This window comes from Ostrea edulis, chromosome 7 (genome assembly GCF_947568905.1).
Source record: "Ostrea edulis chromosome 7, xbOstEdul1.1, whole genome shotgun sequence".
In the NCBI taxonomy this organism is placed as follows: domain Eukaryota; kingdom Metazoa; phylum Mollusca; class Bivalvia; order Ostreida; family Ostreidae; genus Ostrea; species Ostrea edulis.
In genome coordinates, this window is record NC_079170.1 from 63112564 (window position 1) to 63137473 (window position 24910).

The 24910-nt window shown below is 36.8% G+C and overlaps 2 pseudogenes; one reads left to right on the plus strand and one right to left on the minus strand.

Moving 5' to 3' along the window:
- Nucleotides 1-116: 116 nt before the first annotated feature.
- Nucleotides 117-16378, minus strand: LOC125653777 (putative nuclease HARBI1; annotated as a pseudogene).
- Nucleotides 16379-21156: 4778 nt separating this feature from the next.
- Nucleotides 21157-24475, plus strand: LOC130048394 (uncharacterized; annotated as a pseudogene).
- Nucleotides 24476-24910: the final 435 nt, after the last annotated feature.

Below are 24910 nucleotides of genomic sequence, written 5' to 3' on the forward strand. Positions count from 1 at the left end.
AATAGTGGAATCGGGTGTAAAATGTATACAAAGAGAACAATTATTTTGGTTTATGATATTTATAGAAATTTACTTTTAGAAATTTAATCCAAATAGAACATTAAGAACTTGCAAGATTAAAATCTCTGTGTTATCCTCTGTCTCAAAGTGAGACCATCATTGCCATTTCCTTGATATGCTGCATGGCGGTGAAACACTGCCACAGCTGCCTCATTTGTGGCTTGTAGGGGTATTTTGTCAAGGATAGCCTTGTTGTGGAGCCGAAAGCAGCATTCAATTTTTTAAATACATTTCTCCGAGCCAAATTGTAAACCCCCACCAGTCCTGTGCATACATCTCAAATTATAAAGAAAATAATTGCCTCTTATAGTTTTGCTTTTCATTATTACACATCTACATGTTTGTGGATTCGGAACTCCCCTGATACCTTCATTGTCCAAATATTTCACATAAAAATGTGTAACAATTCAGTGATTTGAAGCCAACTAATTGACCAAAATAGGTGTAATTCAAATTTAATGTCTAAATCAATTTTCAACGAAATATTTGAAATTTCTTTTAAATTACCTAAACGTCTCTTGAGTACACCAAAAGCTCTCTCCACTGTATTTCTAATGGAACAGTGGGCACGGTTGTACCTCTGCTCCTGCTGATTTGATGGCTGAGCAAAAGTTGTCAGAAGCCACTTCTTCAAAGGGTGCCCAGAATCCCCAAACAACCATCCATCTGTTCCTTCCATAATGTTTGGGAGGGATGAATTTGTTTTAGGATGAAGGAGTCATGTGTGGATCCAGGCCATCTCACCACTATGTTTGTAAAGCTAAAGGAATTGAGCAAATATTTTTAATTAAATTGTTAAATATTTATGTACCATTCATAGGCAAATGAATATACACGTATGTACATAATTTTGCTACATTTTTTTTTAATTTCCAAAAAGTTCATTTTTGTTGTGACATTAAATTTTTGTTGACATTACTTGTTACCTATGTATCTGTGGTAACGTTTTACCTGAGATTTGCATCCACAACGACCTGTACGTTGATAGCATGGAATCCCTTCCTGCAGATGAATGTGGGATCTTCATCACATGCCATCCCTTGAATGGGAATCAGGGTTCCATCGATGGCTCCAACCACATTGGGAATATTCGCAATTCTATGAAACCCTTCCTTAATGCGGACGAGCTCTGGCACTAAAGTGGGGAAATTTATATTCCCTAGTCTCAGACATAAAGTTGAACAGACTCTATGCACAATTCTTGATGCTGAAGCTATAGAAATGCCATGACTATCTGCCACTTCTGATAGATAATCTCCCTTTGCCAGAAATCGTAAAGTTGTCAGCACCTATATATCACAAGAACCAAGTGTCAAGATTAATGATTTTCAAGATACCACCGTAGGTGCATGTGGACATGACTCCTCACCACCTTGGTTTTTTTTAGCTCACCTGAACCGAAGGTTCAAGTGAGCTTTTCAGATCACATTTTGTCCGTCGTCCGTCTGTAAACTTTTCACATTTTCGACTTCTTCTCCAGAACCACAGGGCCAATTTCAACCAAACTTGTCCAAAAGCATCCTTGGGTGAAGGGCTTTCAAGTTTGTTCAAATGAAGGGCCATGTCCCTTTCAAAGGGGGAGATATCACAAAAATGCAATATTAGGGTGGGGTCATTTAAAAATCTTCTCAAGAACCACCGGGCCAGAAGAGCTGAAAGCCTCCTGACATATTGCAGATTCAAGTTTGTTCAAATCATGGCCCCCGGGGGTAGAATGGGGCCACAATAGGGGATCAAAGTTTTACATACAAATATATAGGAAAAATCTTCTTCTCAAGAACCACAGAGCCAGAAAAGCTGATTTTTACATGAAACTTTCTGACATAGTGCAGATTCAAGTTTGTTCAAATCATGGCCCCCGGGGGTAGGATGGGGCCACAATAGGGGATCAAAGTTTTACATACAAATATATAGGGAAAATCTTTAAAAATCTTCTTCTCAAGAACCACTAAGCCAGAAAAGCTGAGATTTACATGAAAGCTTCCTGACATAATGCAGATTCGTTTGTTCAAATCATGGGCCCAGGGGGTTGGATGGGGCCACAATAGGGGATCAAAATTTTACATACAAATATATAGGAAAAATCTTTAGAAATCTTCTTCTCTAGAACCATTCAGCCGGACAAGCTGATTTTTATATGAAAACTTTCTGACATAGTGCATATTCAAGTTTGTTCAAATCATGGCCCCAGGGGGTAGGATGGGGCCACAAGGGGGGGGGGTTCAAAGTTTTACATACAAAGATATAGTTAAAATCTTCTTCTCAATAACCACTGAGTCAGAAAAGCTGATATTTACAAGAAAACTTTCTGACATAGTGCAGAGTCAAGTTTGTTCAAATCATGGCCCCCGGGGGTAGGATGGGGCCACAAGTGGGGGTCAAAGTTCTACATACAAATATAGGGGAAATCTTTAAAAATCTTCTTTTCAAGAACCATTGGGCCAAAGAAGTTGACATTTACATGAAAGCTCTCTGACGTAGTGCAGATTCAAGTTTGCAAAATTGGTGGCCTCCAGGGGTAGTTGGGGCCATAATAGGGACTAAGATTTTACGTGCAAATATATATGGAAAGTCTGCAGATATGGGCCAAGGTGACTCAGGTGAGCGATGTGGCCCATGGGCCTCTTGTTATTGGGATTATGATTGCTGGATCCAGTAAGTGCTCTACCAAGCCCCTATCTTTGCTCCTCACGAAAATGTTAACAGCTGTGAAGGAGAAACTTCAAACTTACTGTGCGACTACATATGCCAGAAGTGGTGTTAATCAAATGTGGATTCTAAAAAATTCTAAAGAACTTTTAGTAAACTTGAAATCACAGAATTTTCCCCAAATCAATAGCATTAAAACTTATGACTTTTCAACACTATACACGACCATTCCTCACGATAAATTAAAGACTAGACTTTTTGACATCATAGACAGTTGCTTCTTCAACAAAAACGGAAAACGGAAATATTAATATCTAGTGATCAGTCATTCAAAAACTTTGTTAAACACCACTCTGATTCACGCACAAGTACTCTGAAGTTGAAATAAAAAATATGCTAGAGTTCCTCATTGACAATATCATCGTGGTCTTTGGTGATCAGGTCTTCCAACAGTCTGTTGGAATTCCCATGGACACGAATTGTGCTCCTTTGTTAGCTGACCTGTTTTTATATTCATATGAAGCAGAATTTATTCAAAAACTTCTACATGAGAAGAAAAAATCTCTCGCTGTGACCTTCAATTCGACTTTTAGATATATCGATGACGTTTTGTCTATTAACAATGATAGCTTTCATTCATATGTCGATTTGATATATCCCTGTGAGCTCGAAATAAAGGACACCACAGAGTCGTGCACTTCTGCTTCATACTTAGATATTTTATTGAAAGTAGACATTAACGGCAAACTAACAACTCAACTGTATGACAAACGGGATGATTTCAGCTTCTCCATCGTCAACTTCCCACATTTATGTAGCAATATTCCATTATCACCTGCATATGGTGTTTATATATCTCAACTGAATCGATATGCAAGAGCTTGTTCTGGGTATAGTCAGTTTTTAAATCGAGGTAAGCTACTGACAAACAAGTTGATGGTACAGGGATTTCAACCGTCTCGATTGAAGTCAGCATTTCGCAAATTCTATGGTCGTTATAACGATCTAGTTCGTCAATGCAACCTCGCATTGGGTCAAATGCTGTCTGACGTGTTTCATACCGATTGTTAAGCCGTTCTTGGCACTCTGATTTTGACTGCGGATAACTCCGTTTACCTGATCAGGATATGGGGCTCACGGCGGGTGTGACCGGTCAACAGGGGATGCTTACTCCTCCTAGGCACCTGACCCCACCTCTGGTGTGTCCAGGGGTCCGTGTTTGCCCAACTATCTATTTTGTATTGCTTGTAGGAGTTATGAGATTGATCACTGTTCGTTATCTTCACCTTGCATTTAGAGAATTCAGTAATATCTAATTGTATAATAAACATTAATTTTTTAGTTTAGTGTGAAAAATCCAAACATTGTACCTAATCCCAAAAATTAATTTGCTGTTTGCCAGTTTACCATAATTAGGACCCCCGCATGAAATGCGGGAAGCCTATAGTAATCACATTGTCCGTCCGTCTGTCCGTCAACACTTTCTTTGTGACACGATAACTCAAACAGTTTTTATCGTACAGTTTTCAAATTTTGTACAGAAATAATGTACCATAAGAGGAAGAAGCCTACAGATTTTGGGGTCATTTCACTTTGTCTGTCTGTCTGTATAGCATGATCTTTGTTATTATGAACACTTTCTTTGTGACACAATAACTCAAACAGTTTTCAAATTGTGTACAGAAATACTTAACAATAAGAGGAAGATACCTATAGATTTTGAAGTCATGTCACTTTGTCTGTCTGTTTGAATGTCATCATCTTTCTTATTATGACCGTATATATTTACCACTGTCTAATGGAGATAATTCAATTTGAATTATGATATGCATTGTATTGATATATAGAAAATTTACAAGAAATAACTCTACAACATTGTGTATGTGTATATATTTGGGTTTTTTATATGATATAAAAATTGCTTGATGTTACATGTATATTGAATTAAAACACGTCATTCCCAGTCAACAACTTTCGATCGGGATGGGAATACGAAATAAAATTTCTTATATCCGGTTGCAAAGTGAAACTGCTTCATGCTTCAAGTTATAGAAATATGTAGTAATTGCATGTTACACAGTAGAGAACTGTTCCTTTTAATAAAGAAAGTCACAAAATAGATACAAAATGAGTGTACCGTACCTTATTCATTACTGTTACCGAGCTTTCGTCGGCGAAAATCTCGAAATGGCGTGTTTCACTGCGCTTGTTGACGGTAAGGTCCACATTTTCTACGTGAGTATTTTGATATTTGCTTATGAATTTTTTACGCATACATGGTATGTCTCGGCTAGGAATAATGGAAACTTTCTCACCTATGTATGTAAAGACATATTAATCTCTATTTTTAAAAATGTAGAACACTTTTATCAAATGACAATGTGTTTGAAAACGCCTAGAGCCCCGATGTCAGAATTTCCTTTTCCAAGACATCAATATGTCAAATTCATAATCCTTTTCGAATAGTATGTACCATATTTTGTACCAGTTATCCATTTTGAATCCCCTATTACAATGGGATTTTGTTGCACTCTGTTGTGTTTGAGTGGATGTCATGAGTGTGTGTCAAACAGAAGTAATTGGAATTGCATAAGTCCCTCATAAATATGCTTCATGATTCCTTTTCCACAAATTGGCATTCCAATGTATCTCTACATATTAATTCTAACATATATACCAGATCCAAACATTGCTATATCAAATACAGATGTCACTTTCCTCTAATAACCCTCGGCGGGGCCCTTGCTGACCGTGTCAGTTTTCTAGTTAATGATAATAAGTATCATTTTTGGTAGGGATGGTAATACACTACAATGTTAATGACCATTTAATCAAAAGGTTCATTAGTCAATGTTCTATGTATGTAAATGAAGGTATGTAAAAATGTTGAAACATATGCTCATTAAATCTTAATTATTTTTTTTATATTTATATGTCGGTGTAGCTAAATAATACCATCAACATGGAACTAAATAACTTGGGGGGCCGAAAATAGTGATAGTACAATATAAACAAGAACCGTATGCACTATTCGTTATTGAAGTTAGCAAAGGCCTAACTTTCGATTTAAAGAACGGTTTTTAAAACTTACTTGTATGTAAGAAGGGATCGCACACGATCTGGAGGTAGGGTGTTGAATGCAGTTCCTGACTACATGTGTCTGTTCTAGGATTGTTTGCCTTGGAAACTGATACCTTGCGATCAATTCTGTGTCATTGTACGTATCTAAAGGGTTAATTCGGTCGCGAAAAACTCTCACCACGCAAAGCTCTTTCATTTTCAAAAAGGATATAAAAAAACCCGCAGCCATTCTTATTGATACGTCATTTGTTTCTATCTTACGACAATCATTTTGCACTTATGAGAATTATTTTACACTTAAGAGAGGGTAGAGACTCTTAAAGTTACGAGGAAAATCAATCTTAAGATTTTCGTAAGTTTCTTTGTGAAAGGGACGATTCGTATGTTTTCTCTTGCGATGATTATTTATCGTAAAAAAAAATTGTGGAAAGGGCTACAGAAGCGTGGCTTGATTTCATTTAGAGTACGCCCATGTGACTGTGACGCCATAATTACCACTGACATAACCGTAGTCTGCTACTTATATATAATAAACTTGTACCAGGAATCATGTCGTAGGAATTATTGCTTGAGGAAGATAAGATTTTTCTTGCTGTTCGTGGATTAAAGGCAAAAAGATCCAGATACGAACGAATAAAGAATATGGTCACATAGAGAATGTTGACAAAGGTAGAACTGCCCATGAACTATGGGTAAGTCTTTAGTTATATTTAAAATAGAATAGATATCAGTAGGATATCGTATATATCGTAGCTGCGCTTCCAAAAACTCGTATCGTATTTTCATACTTTTTAAGAGAGTCAGATTAAAATACGCAAATTCAATTGTCCTCACGCAAGTGAATATTGTTAGCGCATACCCTGGGTTAATAAACTTTTATGATTTAAAAAAAATAATTTACTTGTCAATAATTCCCAATCAATATCAATAGGGCTATTAATGTATTATTATATTATAACATTGATATCTTGCTATGCATACTGAAAAGTGTATCCTCATTGAATTAATCTAGATACACTCTAACACTCTAATGGGAGTAAATGTGGTAATTTTTTTCTTCTTTTTGTTTTGTTTTTTGTTTTGCTACAACAGAGAAAAGCAGCTGGATTGTTTTCGAGCATGCGCAGTAGAAAAAAAGCTATGCCTGGCATATAATTTAGCGAGGTAACCCTTCTGTTCAGAAGTTCATGTCACTAACCCTTCTCGAGCATGCGCAGTAGGGAAAAGCCATGCCTGGCATATAATTTAGCGAGGTAACCCTCGTCACTACATGAAAATACAAACAAAGAAATGAACTATCTCCCATACCCCAACTTTACAGTAGGCTAACAGACAATGAAACACAACTTGTAAACAATAAAATAAAACAACAAAAACAAAAATTAACACTGAGAACATTCCATTGTCAATACTCGGAATCCAGTGACAATATAATCACATGATATAAACAATCATTCTCGGTTTCCTTATCCTTTAAAAGTCCTGGCAACAGGTGATACATCAGGCTCTTTTCAAGCCCATTGGCACTTTAATAAGTACATATTTACCACTTAGCTATTTGTCTCTTACTTTACAAGTGTTATCGTATTTTCACAACCTTTCTTACTTTTGATTCCATGTTTACATTTAAAGCTCCACCACGTGTTATGTCCTACATTCATACGCATATTACGAAGTAGTTCCAAATTTATGATCAGAAAACGGCGATTGATCCAAATTACAATATTTTTCTCCATCTCGTAAAAACGCTATTAAATCATCGCACGTATGTAGTTATGAAGCTGTACGACATATCATGAATTATTTCACCTGTTTTAACCCAAATAATTTGATTTTAAATCAATGTTTACAAATAACCGCGTCACTCTGCCATTTCAAGTGACAGTCACGTGACCAGTTGAGTTAATACGTCATGTTGGGATTCCCCTGATGCGCGTGGGTCTATTTATAGAAGTCTATTATGGGATCATTTATATATGTACCCACTATATTTACTTTCTAAATAATACTCGCACTGTTTTCTTTTACATGGTTAGGGTTAGGGGCATCAGTTTTAAAGGTCATCTCCGAGGACCCGTGACATTCACATCCTATGCCGAGCGTTTGGCAATGGAACTGTCACTACCTCTTTTACTGACTTAGGTCTGTCGCGGCCGGGATTCAAATCCCGGCCTTCCACATGCGGGGCGAACGCTCTAACTCTAGGCTACCGCGACAGTTCCGAAGAACGGTGTCGGACAGATTTAGGTTTGAGAAAGGAATTAGAACCGAGTAATAACAATAAGTCTTGAAACTTCGTTTGGAGAGTTAATAAAGTTTTTCATAATTAGGTCAGGGGTGTGGCAACTTGTATTAGAAAAATAAAAAATTTAAAAGCATAAACTTTAATAACAAGTCATTTACTAGGCTATAGCATAAATGTACATCTATCCTTGAATGCAATATTATCACGCCTCAGACAAAATTGTTGAAATCCAATTGGTCAGATCTTGGTCACATGACGCCGTGAAAAAAACCGTATCATGCGAGTAAAATCCGTATTGGGCGAGTAATTTTACTTATCGTCGGGTTCGACTTGCAGCCGTGTCAAAAGGAAAGACATTTGACTAAGTTGTATGATATAGACCCCCACATATACAGTTAGAGGTCTTCGACGTGATAAATTCGTTACACAGTTAGTTAGTGACCTGATACGGAAAAATACACGGTGTGAAAAGAAAACCCGTATCGGGCGAGGCTTCAGGTCACTAACTAACTGTGTAACTAATAATCTAGCAATCAACAATTAAATCAAAAGATGGTGTTGCACCGAAGCGGGAATTTTCTCTAACAAAATGTGTTAAACTTGTGCCATTGGCATATTCAATGTCAGAATTACAAGAATGTTTTTAAACATAGCTTTACTTATAAATGTAAATTATGCAGAAATTAAAACATTATCAAACCTAATCCTCCCGTTTCCAAATCAAAAAACACTAGTGGACGTGTTAGCAGTATTTCTACAGGGGTCTCCAGCTGACTGTCTTCTATATCTGTGTTTCCTTCAGGCCCTAAGCCAATGTGAGACTGATATGTATGCTCCTTTGAATAAGGGCAATATTTTAAACTTGAAGCCAAATATGTATAGGAGCATTTGGAACTCCATTCAAACAACAATTCTACTTTGGGAATATTAAATACGCTTTATATACACTGTACATGTACCTTCAACAACAGCTTGGGATGCATTCTTCAATTGCCTTTCAGTTTTAAGTTCCAGTCTCCTTCGTTTCACTTTTGGTTGTGCAGTTTGAGGTCGCTTTGTTTTCAGTGTCTTGCTTTTACGTTGTAGATGTTAGATGGTATATGTTCCAGGTGAAAGTGAGCAACTCTTATTAAGCTACAAAAAAGTGTAAAATATATATGTATTCTAACTCGAAATTGTAAGAAAACATACAAAAGAATATAATAGCTATTTAAATTTTTAGTATATGAAGCATTTGATGAAAATAATAATTATCAATAAAAATTATGGACTGTAATGCAACATTAATTTCATGAAAGGACCATTTTACAAATAGTGTAATAGTTTGTTTTGTTAAAGTCAAATCATACCAAAGAATAACAGGTAAAGTAAAAGTTCAATAACTAATAATTAAATTTCGTTTGATGTTATGTTCAAAATCAGGTAAAAATCAACTAAAGATATATATTGAGAAAAATTACGGAGGAGTGTGGTAATTCTGTTAAAGAAATGAATCTTATTTGTACCCATGTTATGTGATATAACCACTTGGGGCAGTGTGCACATTTTTATAAACTGTTTTGCGGTTTATAAAGCCTAAGCTGTCCCAATATGTTTTGATCATTAATAGTAACACAGGTAAATATATGATTCATTTCTTAAATAAAATCATAAATTGAACAAATATGCAAAAATATCATACAATATCTAACATAAAATAATTCAAATCATAAAACTTCGAAACACATTCTACCTCAGATATGTACTCAAAACCATCATTTTTTTTGTTTTGGCAAACTGTGGTTGAGAGCCCTGAAACAAGGCTTTCTGAACCCCCATAAAACCTATATCACAAGTGCGTTTTAAATTGCACTGAATGACTCTTGTACATTTTATGTTAATAGTTTATAGATATCTTACACCTATTCAATAATTATGAGGACAATGAATAGTCCACCCTGACAATTGGTAACTATCGATAATTAGTGATGTCATAACCTATGTAAAAAGTTTGTGAACAGAACAATGCGGTATATTCAAGCAGCAGCATTCACATAAACTTACAATCTCTTAGGTGCTTTCGACAATGCCATGCTATTGAAGCTTTCATTGAGTTGTGTTGACCCCATATTGGCCAATTCAGTTGCCTTACAAGTGAACTTATCCATCAGGGACGAAGGACTACTCTTAAGTCGGTTTGCCATAAGGCAGGGCCTGGTGTTTATATATCCTTCCTCTTTGCGTCTATACCAAGTTTCACAATCGGAATGATCACCTACACACAAAAATTCTTCAATATAGGCTAGCATTATCATATTTTGAAAATCAAATAAATTTACAGAACTATGCTGTACTTCATGGTTAACAAATTCTTAAGAAAAAACTACAATCACTTACATGTTAATTCAAGAGGCCCATGGGCCACATCGCTCCCCTGGACCACGATTTAACAAATTTGAATCTGCACTATGTCAAGAAGCTTTCATTATACCCCCCCCCCCCAAACGAAGTTCTGGGGGTATATAGGAATCACTGTCTGTCCGTCCGTCTGTCTGAGCAGATTCGTGTCCGGGTCATAACTTCTTTGTTCTTTGACTTAGACATACCATATTTGGCACACAGGTGGATCACAATGAGACGATGTGTCGAGTTCCTTCATGACCTCTATATGACCTTGACCTCAAGGTCAAAATTAAAGAATTTTACAATTGATTTATGTCAGGGCCATGACTTCTTTGTTCTTTGACATAGGGATACCATATTTGACACATGAGTGTATCACCATGAGGCGATATGTCGGGTACCTTCATGACCTCTATATGACCTTGAACTTTGACTTCAAGGTCAAAATTTATAAAAGGGTTTTGACATAGTCATAGCATAAGAAATGGGTGTATCACCATTATACTAGATGTCATGTACATTCATGACCTCTTTATGACCTTGACCCCTGATCTCAAGGTCAAAATTATAGGTATATACCATGGATACGAACTGTATCTTCCATTTTCTTCTAGAAAGGCATACCATCTTTTTACACTCAGGAGGAAAGAGGTAATTTATACCTATGAACAACACACACTTTGGGAGATTGGGGTAAGCGGGGGGTATTCTTAGTGAGCATTGTTCACAGTGCCTCTTGTTTAAATTTGTACTTTCCTAGCCCAGTGGTTCAGAAGATTTTCTGTATATATTTGTATGTAAACCTTTGATTCCCTATTGTGGCCCCGTCCTACCCCTGGGGGGAGGGGGTGGTCATGATTTGAACAAACATGAATATGCACTGTCAGAGATATTTCATGTAAATTTCAGCTCTTCTGGTCCAGTGGTTCTTGAGAAGATTTTTTAATGACCCCACTCTATTTTTGTGATTTCCCCCCCCCCCCTTTGAAGAGGGCATGGCCCTTCATTTGAACAAATTTGATAGCCCTTCGCCCAAGGATGCTTCCGCCAAGTTTGGTTGAAAGTGGCCCAGTGGTTCTGGAGAAGAAGTAAAAATGTGTAAAGTTTATAGACAGACGACGGACAACAAAAAGCACGCGAAACTGATGACGTAGCACGACAATCCATAGACCTTAACATGAGACGTGCAACACCTTCTTTGAATTTCATGGCCAGAGGACAGACGGATGAAAATAGTTTTTTTAAAAAATGCAATGTCTGACCAAAAACTTTTTGAATTTCTCTTAAGTCCAATATTTCTATAGTAGATGTTGGAATTCCCATGGACTCGAATTGTGCTCCTTTGTAAACTGACCTGTTTCTATATTCAAATGAAGCAGAATTTATTCATGGTGAGCTCGAAATATTGATTGATTGATTGAGGTTTTCCGCCGTTTTGGCAATATTTCAGCCATTTTACGGCGTTTAACTAATTGAATGATGTTTGGTTGTGAGTGTTTGAGTTCCCCTGACGGCCCCCAGTGAGCCTACTCTTTTTCGAACATCAGGGAAACGATCTTTTGCGTGCCAAGGGGGTTGTGATCCTTGACACGGGACACCCTTTAACATCCCATCCGACGGACATAAAAGTTAAAAATATATAAACCGGTTAAAAACAAACAATTCGTGTATATAAACAGTTGTATTATGAAAATTTTCAAATTTTTCTGTAAAAGTCGCATCATTGTAAATATTGTATAATATAATGATAGTCGATATTTTAAATAGTCTATTTCATATGGGCGTAAAATCACTACATTCTAAAAGAATGTGATGTATAGTTAATGGACAGTCGCAAGATATGCATTCAGGCTGAGGTTCTCTGATTAGTAGGTACGAATGTGTCAATTTTGAATGTCCGATACTAGCTGCAATAATGTAGCCCTATCCAATTTCTTTTAATTCTGACGTTTTCGGGATAGGGCTACAATTCCATAGGATCTCCGTAATGGTGCAAAATAATGTTATGAATAACCGATAATAAACTCTGTGTATTAGTCCCAAATGTTGTTTACACCAAAAGGAGTACCAACTTTGTGCTCGGGCATGTCTAATAAAGGTGTTTTTCATTAAATACAATGTACAGCATGCAAAATTCTTCGTCTGCTCCGCCATGCTTGTTATCGCGAGATCTCGTAGGTGGATCTAATGAAAAACCTAAACATTGACAATCAGCGCGAAAATGTAGTTACTCGAGCCACTTCGACAAAGAAAGGACAATCATATTGTTGCAGAAAGAATTTACACTCTGCTGTTCGGTTTTTAACTTGATATTAAATTCAAACCTTTTCAATACCGACGAAATAGCTTTCGCCTCCATACTTGTCCATTGATGTAAATACTACCTTATATGGCATATGCAAATGACTTGACAATCGGAAGTTTATACTTCAGTACATCAAACATGGCGCACAAATATGAATCGAGAAATTGGAATTTATCGAAATTGTTGAAAACGGTAGAATAGAGCCTCACAAATCTTAAGTTGCAGGTTGTAAATTTATATATTGACTAAGAAACATAGAATATCATTTTATTTACGTAAAGAAAGTCAGGAAATGTTTAGAATGAGCGCAAATGTTGCGGGAGTGAATCACTCCCGCATTTGCACCATTACGGAGATCCTAAGGAGTTGTAGCCCTCTCCCTAAAAATAAAAATAAAAAATCAGAGAGGGCTACATTATTGCAGCTAGTCCGATACGTATTCGTAAAATAATCACTTCGTCTTGGCGTTTCATTACAATGTTACACGATTTCTTTACTTTCTTTTGAATATAATGAAGTTTATTTGTGTCATAATAATCCCAATAGATTTGCCAAACAGAATTTACATATAGTTTTATGAAATATTTAAAAGCAGTGTAAGGAATTTTGAAGTGTACATTATCACCTTGAAGTGCATTTTTTGTCGCTTTGGTATTGCCATGGATACCAATGTGACTTGGGATCCATCAACTATTTTACCTTGTTTAGTTAAATGATAGTACCGGTGTAAAATATCTAAAATATAAGGATGATCAATATTCATGTTGTTTATTGACTGAAGACATGATAAGGAGTTTGAGAATATAGTAAAATGTTTGTCATTAGAAGTTTTTATGTAGTCAAACGCAAGCTGAATAGCCTTTGCTTCGGCGGTATAAATTGTTGCTTCATTTGGAGGTCGTGCAGAGAAAACGTCGTTTGTGGTTACTGCAGCAGCAGCGACTTTATTTTGGTCTTTTGAACCATCTGTATAGATATCAGTTGTGGTATGTTTGGATTGTTTTATTTCGGATAATGTTTGCTTGAAAATGGCGGAATTTGTTAGATTTTTTGAATTCAGAAAGTGATGTGTCTACTTTTGGTTTTAGTAGTTTCCATGGTGGTATTTCAGAAGGTGATGAGCGTTTTACGATGTCCAAAGGTAGCTAGGTTAGAATCACGTATGTTTTTTTTAACTCGTAGACTAATTGATCTTATGCACTTCTTGTTGTCATGAGCTCGAAATAACGAACACCACAGAGTCGTGCACTTCTGCTGCATACTTACATATTTTATTGAAAGTAGACATTAATGGCAAACTTACATCTCAACTGTATGACAAACGGGATAATTTCCGCTTCCCCGTCGTCAACTTCCCATATTTATGTAGCAATATTCCATTATCACCTGTATATGGTGTTTATATATCTCAATTGATTCGATATACAAAAGCTTGTTCTGCGTATAGTCAGTTTTAAAATCGAGGTAAGCTACTGGCAAACAAGTTGATGATACAGGGGATTCAACAGTCTCGATCGAAGTCAGCATTTCATAAATTCTATGGTCGTTATAATGATCTAGTTCGTCAATACAACCTTTCGTCAATACAACCTATCATTGGATCAAATGCTGTCTGACGTGTTTCATACCGATTGTTAAGCCGTTCTTGGCACACTTATTTTGACTGCGGATAACTCCGTTTACCTGATCAGGATATAGGGCTCACGGCGGGTGTGACCGGTCGACAGGGGATGCTCACTTCTCTTAGGCACCTAATCCCACATCTGGTGTGTCCAGGGGTCCGTGTTTGCCCAACTATCTATTTTGTATTGATTGTAGGAATTTTGAGATTGATCACTGTTCGTTATAATCACCTTTCATATAAATCAACACAATGGTTGTAGTATACATATTGTGAAGAAATGTAAACGTTAACTCACTCATCAACACTTCCTTGTTCTGATCAATCTCATAACATGTGAAGTGTTACGATTCATATAACGCGTCTATGTACGATGTCATCATGAGAAGCAGACGATAACAAGATGTGATGGATGGACCACTTATATATAAATCTGCATTGATAAGAAGTGAAACAGAGACAAAGAGAGATCAAATTCGTCACATCTTTTGATGCACACCTCCATTTTTAACCTGTCCTTCCCTGCTGGCTGTAAACAAAACTAATTGTAAAAGCCTTAGACGCTAACACATTCCGGAAAGAGTTTAATCTGGGAAAAATCAGTATTATATTGAAAAATAATGAAATTAACAGTGTTTCAGGTTTAAAGTTGTAATCCGACTGTCTAATTAAAACAAAGCATTGCGATGGCCGTCACCTGGTGTTGACGCAATGTGATTTCTGCCCAGTGCTCTGAATGTCAAAGTGAAGAAATTCAATCAAGCGCGGGTAAACGGCGGGAGTAACTATGACTCTCTAGCGCTTGAACCGGCGGGGGTGGTCGGGTCAGACTGACACAAAAGTCCGTCTGAAGTAGTAGATAGGAATGTCTACCCGGCCCGGGTAGTTTCGGGAGCGGCTGTGGGCTCAGAAAGATGGTAAGTTGGTCACCAAATGGCCATTACAGCGAGACTATCACGTCTCGGTTCCCACATGGACGTCTTTCTCTGGGGTACCGGTTGCGCCTGGCACAGGCGTGAATCGACGTCAGGCAAGCAGGGGATGTGCCCGTCGTCTGCTCGACGGCCATCCCAGAGGTCGAACCAAACTGTCGGGCGGTAAGACAACTCAATGCTGCCTGTTACCTACTGGACTTCCAAGCAACCAGTAGGCCAGCCCACTGTCTTGCGACCTCCTAGTGGTGAGAGTCGGGTAACGCAAAATAGCGAGACACTGAGCGTTACCACTGAAAACACAGAAAGAATGTATAAGCCTTCCTTCCTCGGGGAAGCATTCCCTCTACCCTAATGGGCAGAAAACTGTTGCAGTGCGCTGCGATGGCTCAGTGGTAACAGGGTGAAACGGGCTTAAATAGGTCACCCACTGTAAGTCGCTTTGGACCAGTGCCTGGCGCTTGTGGGGGCTTTGCGGTACTGTGGATCCTGGGTGCTCGGACATACAAAAGTCTTGGGGTCTACTACCAACACCCAACGGGGCTACGCAGCTAAGCCCCGGGTGGCCCAAGCTATATGCTGGGTTCAGAGACACACTAACAGGGGACCGACCCGGTCGGCTAATAAACTACACCACCCTGATGACGCTGCTCAGACCCTAACCTTGCGGGTCGCCCGGCCACAGTGGGGTGCAAGAAATCTCAGGGCACGTCCGAAGGGGAACTAAGTGCGGCGGCGTCGGGAACCGACCGGTGTATGGTCACCCCTTCGGCGTGTCCGCACTGTAGCGTTAGTAGCTCGGTGTAAAAACAGTTGTCCGCTAGCTGGTTATCAAAGGGATTCACTACCACTGATTTCCCCCGACACACCCACGTGGGGTTAAGCACGAAAAGGTAGAGGGCGTCGGGAACCGACCGGTGTATGGTCACCCCTTCGGCGTGTCCGCACTGTAGCGTTAGTAGCTCGGTGTAAAAACAGTTGTCCGCTAGCTGGTTATCAAAGGGATTCACTACCACTGATTTCCCCCGACACACCCACGTGGGGTTAAGCACGAAAAGGTAGAGCAATGCTTCTATCGTGTCAATAGCCAAATGCCTCGTCATCTAATTAGTGACGCGCATGAATGGATTAACGAGATCTGTCCGCCATATTATACAAAAACGAACACTCAAACTGCGTTTAATTATACGTTACCATCCTTGCTCGCGGGCACTACAGCGAGCGCTCGCATTATTGAACACGAGTCAGGTGTAAGCATCGAGGAAGTGGCCTCATCAGTATCTTGAGTTAATTTTACCCGAATTAAAGCAAGCGATTCAGACCATTATTACACAGAGAAGAGACAGCGACCTTTCATTCCCAAGAAACGAACCATAAACATCAGAAAAATTTGGACCTTCAAGCAGCGCAAGTCCCGATAAAGAACAACGGATACATGTTTTAATCAATCTTAAACATCCTGTTCCAAATGAAGGTACTTGTATAGTTCCTATAAGCTTGAAATCAAACAATTTAGATCCATGTTTTGAAATGAAAAATGCAATTTTAAGCGTGGACGATGAATCAGGTGCGCACGTACCTCAAGCTACAAAATAGAAAATCTTTAATGGTGAATTTATTGAATTGTACAGTTTACTAGATAGGCATCTAGTCAACGATCAAGAAAACAAAATTATCTTAAGTGTTGGTCAGTTATCAGTTAAAACAAATTACATGAATTCGACATTCAAATATGGTAATAAATGCATTTTGTTTTAATTTTCATGAGCATATACTTAGTTGCTCATTCTGATAAATCCCAGCAAATGTTTAAATACATGACAAATGTAAAAGCCGCTTCTAGTCGATCAACAGGATTAGGTCGAAGAGAATATAACAGACAATTTCGTCTCGAGAAAGCAAGAAATCCTTGTATTCCCTAGAACAAAATCGACCAAGAGTTGTGGCTTCTGTATGTAAATTCTTTAAGTGTACCTAGAAAGCAAACATTCCAGGATGTTTTGATTTCAACAACAAAGGTTGTTATGTTCGTCCTTACAGTCAATATAGTCATATTTGTTTAAAGTGTTCTGGTAAGCACCCTGCTACAAACCGTCAAGTAACAAATAAAAATTGAAACATATCTCTTGTGTCTAACCAGTACAAGTCCTCTCCTAGCCTTTTTCGTCGCTCATGGAAAAAACCAGTCAGCAAACTATCAGAAACCCTGGAACAACACCAATTAATGTACATAATATGGAGTCTTACCTTTCTATTTATCATAAAACTCCAGACACTAATGAATTAAGGGAAGGTATTACTTGTGGCTTTAAGATAAAATATTTAGGCTCTCGTTTTGCATCAACATGTACCAATTTAATATCAACTCAGCAACATCCAGATGAAGTTAAGCAAAAAAGAGACAAGGCAATCGCTTTAGGTCAGGTTGCAGGTCCTTTTGATCAAGTTCCCCTTCAAAATTTCAGAATATCACTTATAGGTATTGAGGACAAAAAAGATGGGATTTGGCGTTTAATACACCATTTCCGGAAGGAAATAGTGTAAACTTTATCGATCTGCAATATTGTACGGTTTATTACACATCGTTTGATGAAGTATTAGAACTGATTGCAGCATTGGGTATACACTCCCTTCTTGCAAAAATGGATGTCAAATTTGCATTTCGTTTATTACAAGTATATCCCTCTGATCACGAGTTATTAGGTATTAATTTAATAACACGTTTTATTATGATATGTGCTTACTTAGGGGCGGTTCTGCAAGTTGTTCCCATTGTGAAAAATTTGCCATTTTGCCCATTTTTTACAGTGGGTAGCTATAACAAAAACAGGCCTAAAAACAATAAGCCATTACTTAAGATGATTTTATTTTCTGCTATAGAATTCGAAGACTGTAAATTATTAATGTCAAACTTTCTGGATACTTGTCGTACATTTGGAATTCCGCTAACAGAGGAAAAACCTGTTGGTCCTAAACGTTCATTGGTTTTCTTGGTATAGAAATAGACACAGAAACAAGATGTGTTTGTGAAACACAAATGCCCCCGATAATGGCCAAATCCAAAGATGGCCAAGGTCACAAGGACAAATATCTTTGTACCAGTAGAAAGATTTTGTCATAAGAAATGTTCATGTGTAGTACGAAAGCTCTTATATTAACTATTTAGAAGTTATGACCAATGTCAAATTTTTAACAAGAGGCCCATGGGTCACATCGCTAGCCAGAGTCACTCTGGCCCGTATCTGAACGCACTAAATACCTGATAGACTTAAAATCTCAAATACCTTAAAACTGACCAAAACACTATTCTTGTGACATTGCACTTAGAGAAGGAAATTGAACATTATTTTTTGGCTTTTTTAATTTTTTGTTTTTGTTTATTCTATTTCATTTAGATTATTATTACCCATTTTCCCCTTCTTTAAATTTTTAGACATTTCGGGTATTTAGTGTTTTCATTAAAATGGCAGATCTTGTCAACATTTGATGCTGCTGAGGGAAAATAAGTCGTGTAACGTCTACACAAAGAACATTAGTAAAGTATGAGGAAGTAAGTAGCGTATAATTGATGTGAAATTTTAATTGACAGCTCCGAAATCTTCCACACTAGTCTGAACTTCGCTGCTGTCATAAGCGAGAAACGACTCCGTGACCTGGACCGGTAAATGTCCTAGTAAAAATAAACCAGTGAAATCGAGAGAACGATGACGTATATCTTTGTTATTTTAAAAACCTGTGGCTTGAAATTTGGCATGAAAGTAGTTAAAGCATTAATCTATGCAAGGAAAACGACAAATTACGCATATCATACCTAGTTTAAGATTTTTTAGGCATTTGAAGGTAGTGGTTAGTTTTTTATCTGTGTCAGAATTAGACCCCTTTCTATATTTATGGTATCACAGAGTTCGGGCCAAAAACGGGCTTAGCCCCTGTGGCCATGATGTATACTTCGAACAAACTTTGAATCAGCACTATGTCAGGAAGCTTTCATGTAAATCTTAGCTCTTCTAGCTCGTTGGTTCTTGGGAAGATTTTTCCTATATATTTCTCTGTAAAACTTTGATCCCCTATTGTGGCCCCAACCTAACCCAATGAACATGATTTGAACAAACTTCAATCAGCACTATGTCAGAAAGCTTTCACGTAAATGTCAATTTCTATGGACCAATGGTTCCCGAGAAGCAGATTTACCCTATGTATTTGTATGTAAAACTTCCATCCACTATTGTGGCCCCATCCTAACCCCGGGGGCCATGATTTGAAAAAACTTGAATCTGCACTATGTCAAAAAGCTTTCATATAAATATCAGCTTTTCTGGTTCAGTGGTTCTTGAGAAGAAGATTTTAAAAGATTTTTCCTATATATTAGTATGTAAAATTTTGATCCCCCATCCACCCCCCGGGGGCCATTATTTTAACAAACTTGAATCTGCACTATGTCAAGAAGCTTTCATGAACATTTCAGCTTTTCTGGCTCAGTGGTTCTTGAGAAGATTTTAAAATGACCCCACCCTATTTTTGCATTTTGTGATTATCTCCCCTTTGAAAGGGACATGCCCCTTCATTTGAAAAAAAATTTAAAAGCCCTTCACCCAAGGATGCTTTTGGCCAAGTTTGGTTGAAATTGGCCCAGTGATTCTGGAGAAGTCGAAAATATAAAAAGTTTACAGACGGACAAAATGTGGTCAGAAAAGCTCACTTGAGCCTTCGGCTCAGGTGAGCTAAAAGGTAGGTCAAACTCCAAGGTTAAAAGTCTACAATTTTTTGACCCACGGAAAGGTCTTTTCACAAGGAATACTCATGCGAAATATTGCGAACTAATGGTGAGCATTGTCAATTATGTTTAAAATTAAATAAACACAAATTCCTTTCGGTAAATACATGTACGATTTTCCAACAGCCTTTTCGCACTACTGACCCTCGCATCAGATCAAAATTCTCCAATGGGAACAACTTGCAGAAGAGCCCATAGGTAAGCACATATCATAATAACACTTATAATTAAATTTAAAACCTAATAACTCACGATCAGAGGGATTATACGGTAATAAACGAAATGCTGATTTGACATCTATTTTTGCAAAAAGTGAGTTTTCACCTAATGGCAATGCTGCAATCATTTCTATTACTTCGTCAAACGGTATGTCATAAACCGTACAATATTCCGGATCGATACATATATATTATTACTACAGTAACTTGATCCGACTCTTCGGATCAAGTTACTGTAGTAATGATAAATGTATTATATACCCCCTTCTGCATTTTAAATCCACATTTATAAGATGATAAATGTAATCCAAATTATCAAAATCACAGACATACCATGAAATTATGTTTTGTGTACGTAGTTTTGTTTTGTTTTGTGACGCGGTCAATATTTTCCACAAATAACGTTGCGTTGATGCATAGACTGTTTCACGACAACCTTCGCACATGCGCATAACTACTTCCGCAGGGCAAAGCTGTTTATGCGCAACGCCTACATTTTTTCGTACAAAGTACATATTTCAAGCGAGGAATATAAATTGTTTTTATATGAAAGTCTTTGTGTTTTCTCTTTTATATTTATATTTGGGGTTTGATTTTGCGATTTTCTTACAATTGAACCATACATTTTACGAAATATAATAAAAAATGAGCATTGAACTTGCTGCTCTATGTGCATATACGGGGATTTCCGTGTTTACGTTGTTGGCAGCGAAGATGGCACACCGGGAGATTTCAAACGCCTTAAAGCGAAAAATTACCAACGTTCCTATGACTGAAACAGCGATAAAATTCAGCGTGTCAGCATATGAAGGTGTCATCCCAGGACATGACCCCCCCCCCCTTCTTCATTTAGCTTCATATTCCACATTATCATCAGATGTCGCCCAGACTACCATTTAAAGAAATTTATCGACATATGATTTTGAGACTGAAGGAAGAAGGGGAACGGATAGACAACCATAAAGGACTAGACAAGGCCTTTAAGCACTTTGAAGCTGGTGATTTGTCTCAAGTTATGACAGCCCAGGTATCAATTTCATAAGGCTGTCCAAACTCATATTTTTCTAACTATCATGATTATTTAACATATATATATATATATATATATATATATATATATATATATATATATATATATATATCCAAATTGTGTTTTTAAAAAAAATCACAGTGTCCGGTATAAAATATTAAAAGAAATAGAATAAACAGTACACAAAGTTAAAAATTTAACGCAAGCGCTTTCATTTTATAATCCTCAGGCGTCAAACCATTTCAAAACTATTTTAAAATGTAACGCCTGAGGATTATAAAATGAAAGCGCTTGCGTTAAATTTTTAACTTTGTGTACTGTTTATTCTATTTCTTTTAATATATATATATATATATATATATATATATATATATATATATATATATATCAAAATTTCAGTGCACATAGTAAAAAATTTTTTTTTTAGAATAGACTGAATTATATAATTTACAACCAAAACAATTATTTGAGAAATGCTATTTATCATTATTTATTTTTTTTATTTATGTTTGTTTGTTTTGTTTATCTATTTATTGACTCCCCATATATTTACATAATCATTAATTAGATCCTGGATGTTTTGTTGTATGCCGAGCACTATTCTTCTGTGATAACATTTGACTCTTAGTTTAATATTGGTAGTGATTATTTATTAAAGAACATGTTTAATAAACAAAATACTAGTAATATACAATACTTATATATATGAATATACCCCCATACAGATGCATACCTGGCATGTCTTATGGGCTAGAAAATATCAGACAGTGATGCGAATGAGGAAATTAATTAAAAAACATTATGAACAAATCACATACACATATGAACAATTTTTAGTATTAATCATGAAAATTTTCAGATAGATGACTCCTTGGAGTACATCAAAGCTTTCTGTTTGGCTTCAATGAAGAAAACCAGATACAATGTGTACATTTGTTTGCTGGAGAGGGGAAAAGTATGCTATGCATACTGTGAATGTCCTATTGGGTAAGAGAAAAGTTTAAATTTAGACTGGGAAACCTATTTAATATATTTTTATTACAACTTTACAGTATATACTTGTATTATATACATTCAAATTTTAAAACTCCTTTGATTCAACTTAAGTCTAGCACAGTCCTGCAGTCACATATGTACCTCCATCATCACCTCAGTCAGATTTTGAGTTCCAACAGCTCAACATCAAAATCATGCCAGTGGAGTGTACCTCGACCAATGAAAATGGAACCAAAACCCTTTAAGGAGTGGAATTTTGGGAGACCCAAAGTGAGTGAAGAAGGGGGGTGGAGTTCAGGGAGAGGAAACAAATCCAGTTTGATCCACGTCATCCTGATCAAAGGTCTTTTGACCTGGCCAGCTCAATGCAGCAGTTAAAGCTGCTCAAAGAGTTGTTTCCTAAAACTGGTAACCATTACTTTGCATTTAAGGTTGATCGATCCTCATGTGACGTCATAGGTTTTTGCAAAAATCTTAATAAATTAAACTTTGCGCATGATAGAAATATATCTTTTTGGGGAATATTATTCACTGCATATAATAAAAAATCTGGTATACTCTTAATACTGAAAAAGTTTATATTTTCCATAGATAATGAATTATTTATGATTTTAAAAATGTTGTCAAGGGCAATAACTCGTGTGCTGGAATTTCCTCAACTGGATGTCTATTTTACATTGGTTTGCCTAATATCCATGATTAATCTATACATATTTATGAATTAGCAGTTCTTTTAAAACTGTTGATATTTAAATTTTGTCATTTCAACAAGTTTTTATCTATTTTTATTATTCTGTTTAACGAAAATGTGTGTTTTCTAATGTTGATATATACTTCTGTTTTCGTATGTCTGACATCTTTAAAAAGGTGGCAACATATACATTTTCTTTGGTTATTAATTGAATCAAACTATATTGAGTGGAAATTAATAAAGTTTTTCCACTTTTATCCATTAATATTGATAAGTGACATGAGGATGGAGCTACCTTAAACCGGCATTGATAACTAATATTGAAACCCATACAATAAATATTAAATGAAGCTTTACAAATCATTTATTTAAAACATATCTATTGACATACACTTTTAATCATTTAAAATACAAAACATGCACGCAAAATTGATAAGTTATGGATTTTTGTATTTCAGGCATGGCTCAGCTGTGGAACATTCCTGACGAAGCTCCTGAGGTGGAAGTTGGTACGACCGAGGATCCTTTGGAAAAAGGAATGAAAGATCTGGTCTTGTCTGAAGAAAACTGTAAGTAAAGAAATTCCTATTAAAATATGGCATTCATCTGTAAGATTTTCATCTATTTTCAGTGTTGTTTAATGTACCTTGAATACATGAAAATTGTTTTTTGTAGTACCTATGCCCATTTCAATCGAAGACAGTCTAAGCCACTACATAGAGGAGAAAACTCGAGGGCAACGGCTGTGCCAGATATGGAAAGGTCGCATTATGAGCTCCATATTTGGTGCGGTCCTTCACTCTGGAGTACCCCCCCCCCCCCCCCCCACATTTAGTGGACCAAATTATTAATGGCTCCAACTTAAACAGGTCCAAAAGTTGATAATCCATGGGTCCGCAGTAGATTGTTGTAATACTAAAGGAGATTTAGCACATTTCGTTTTCTTTTAAAATCATATTTAGGTATACAACACTTGCTGTGCAGTGGGGAATTGATCACGAAAAGGACGCCATTGAGGACTATCTTATGTTACAAAGTGCTGTGACAGACATTCAGGTAAGACCTTCCGGCATTATTTTATACCCATCACATGCTTTCTTTGGAGCATCAAGTGATGGATGGGTGATAGATTTGTCCATGCCCAAGGAAAATCAACATGGAGTTCTGCAGGTCAAGTGCCCATACTCCATGTCAGGTCACAACATCACAGATAAGGAGGTCCATGAACTTGTTGGTGAAGTGGGATTTTGTCTGGAGAACACCATGAGGGGCACTAGACTGAGGCATGGCCACAAATACTATGCGCAAGTTCAAGGTGAAATGGCCATTATGGGAGCATCATGGGCAGACTTTGTTGTATGGACAAATGCAAAACAAAGTAATTGCTTTGTAGAACGAGTCCTTTTTGATGCAAAATTTGTGTCTGCGATGATGCCTAAACTTGTTGAATTTTTTGTGAAACACATTTTACCCTTTTATGTTAAAAATTAAATTTTGAAAACCTACTATATCAAATGTTCATGGAGAGGAAAGCTATTCAAAATTGTTCAATTTAACTGATTCTGTTTTAATACAATTCAAAATATGTAGCAATATAAAGATTTTTAGATAGGGAATAATGGTAATTATCAATTTAAACTTATAAATTAAATCATCATTTTGTAACCCTTCACTGAGCATTTATATTAAATGGTATTGTTTAATTCCACAATAATTATATTTCTTGGGAAAAAAATTACATAAATTTGTATCTTTAAACAGGGTATTATCTTATTCCGGAATAATTGTATCAGAAAGCAATAAAATTTTGATTTCAACTTTCAAAATTTGTCTTCCTTGTTTTTGTTTCTATTGTTTTTATTTTCAATTATTACACATAGTCATTAACCAGCTGGCAATGGAGATGATCCTGATTCCGAGTGATGG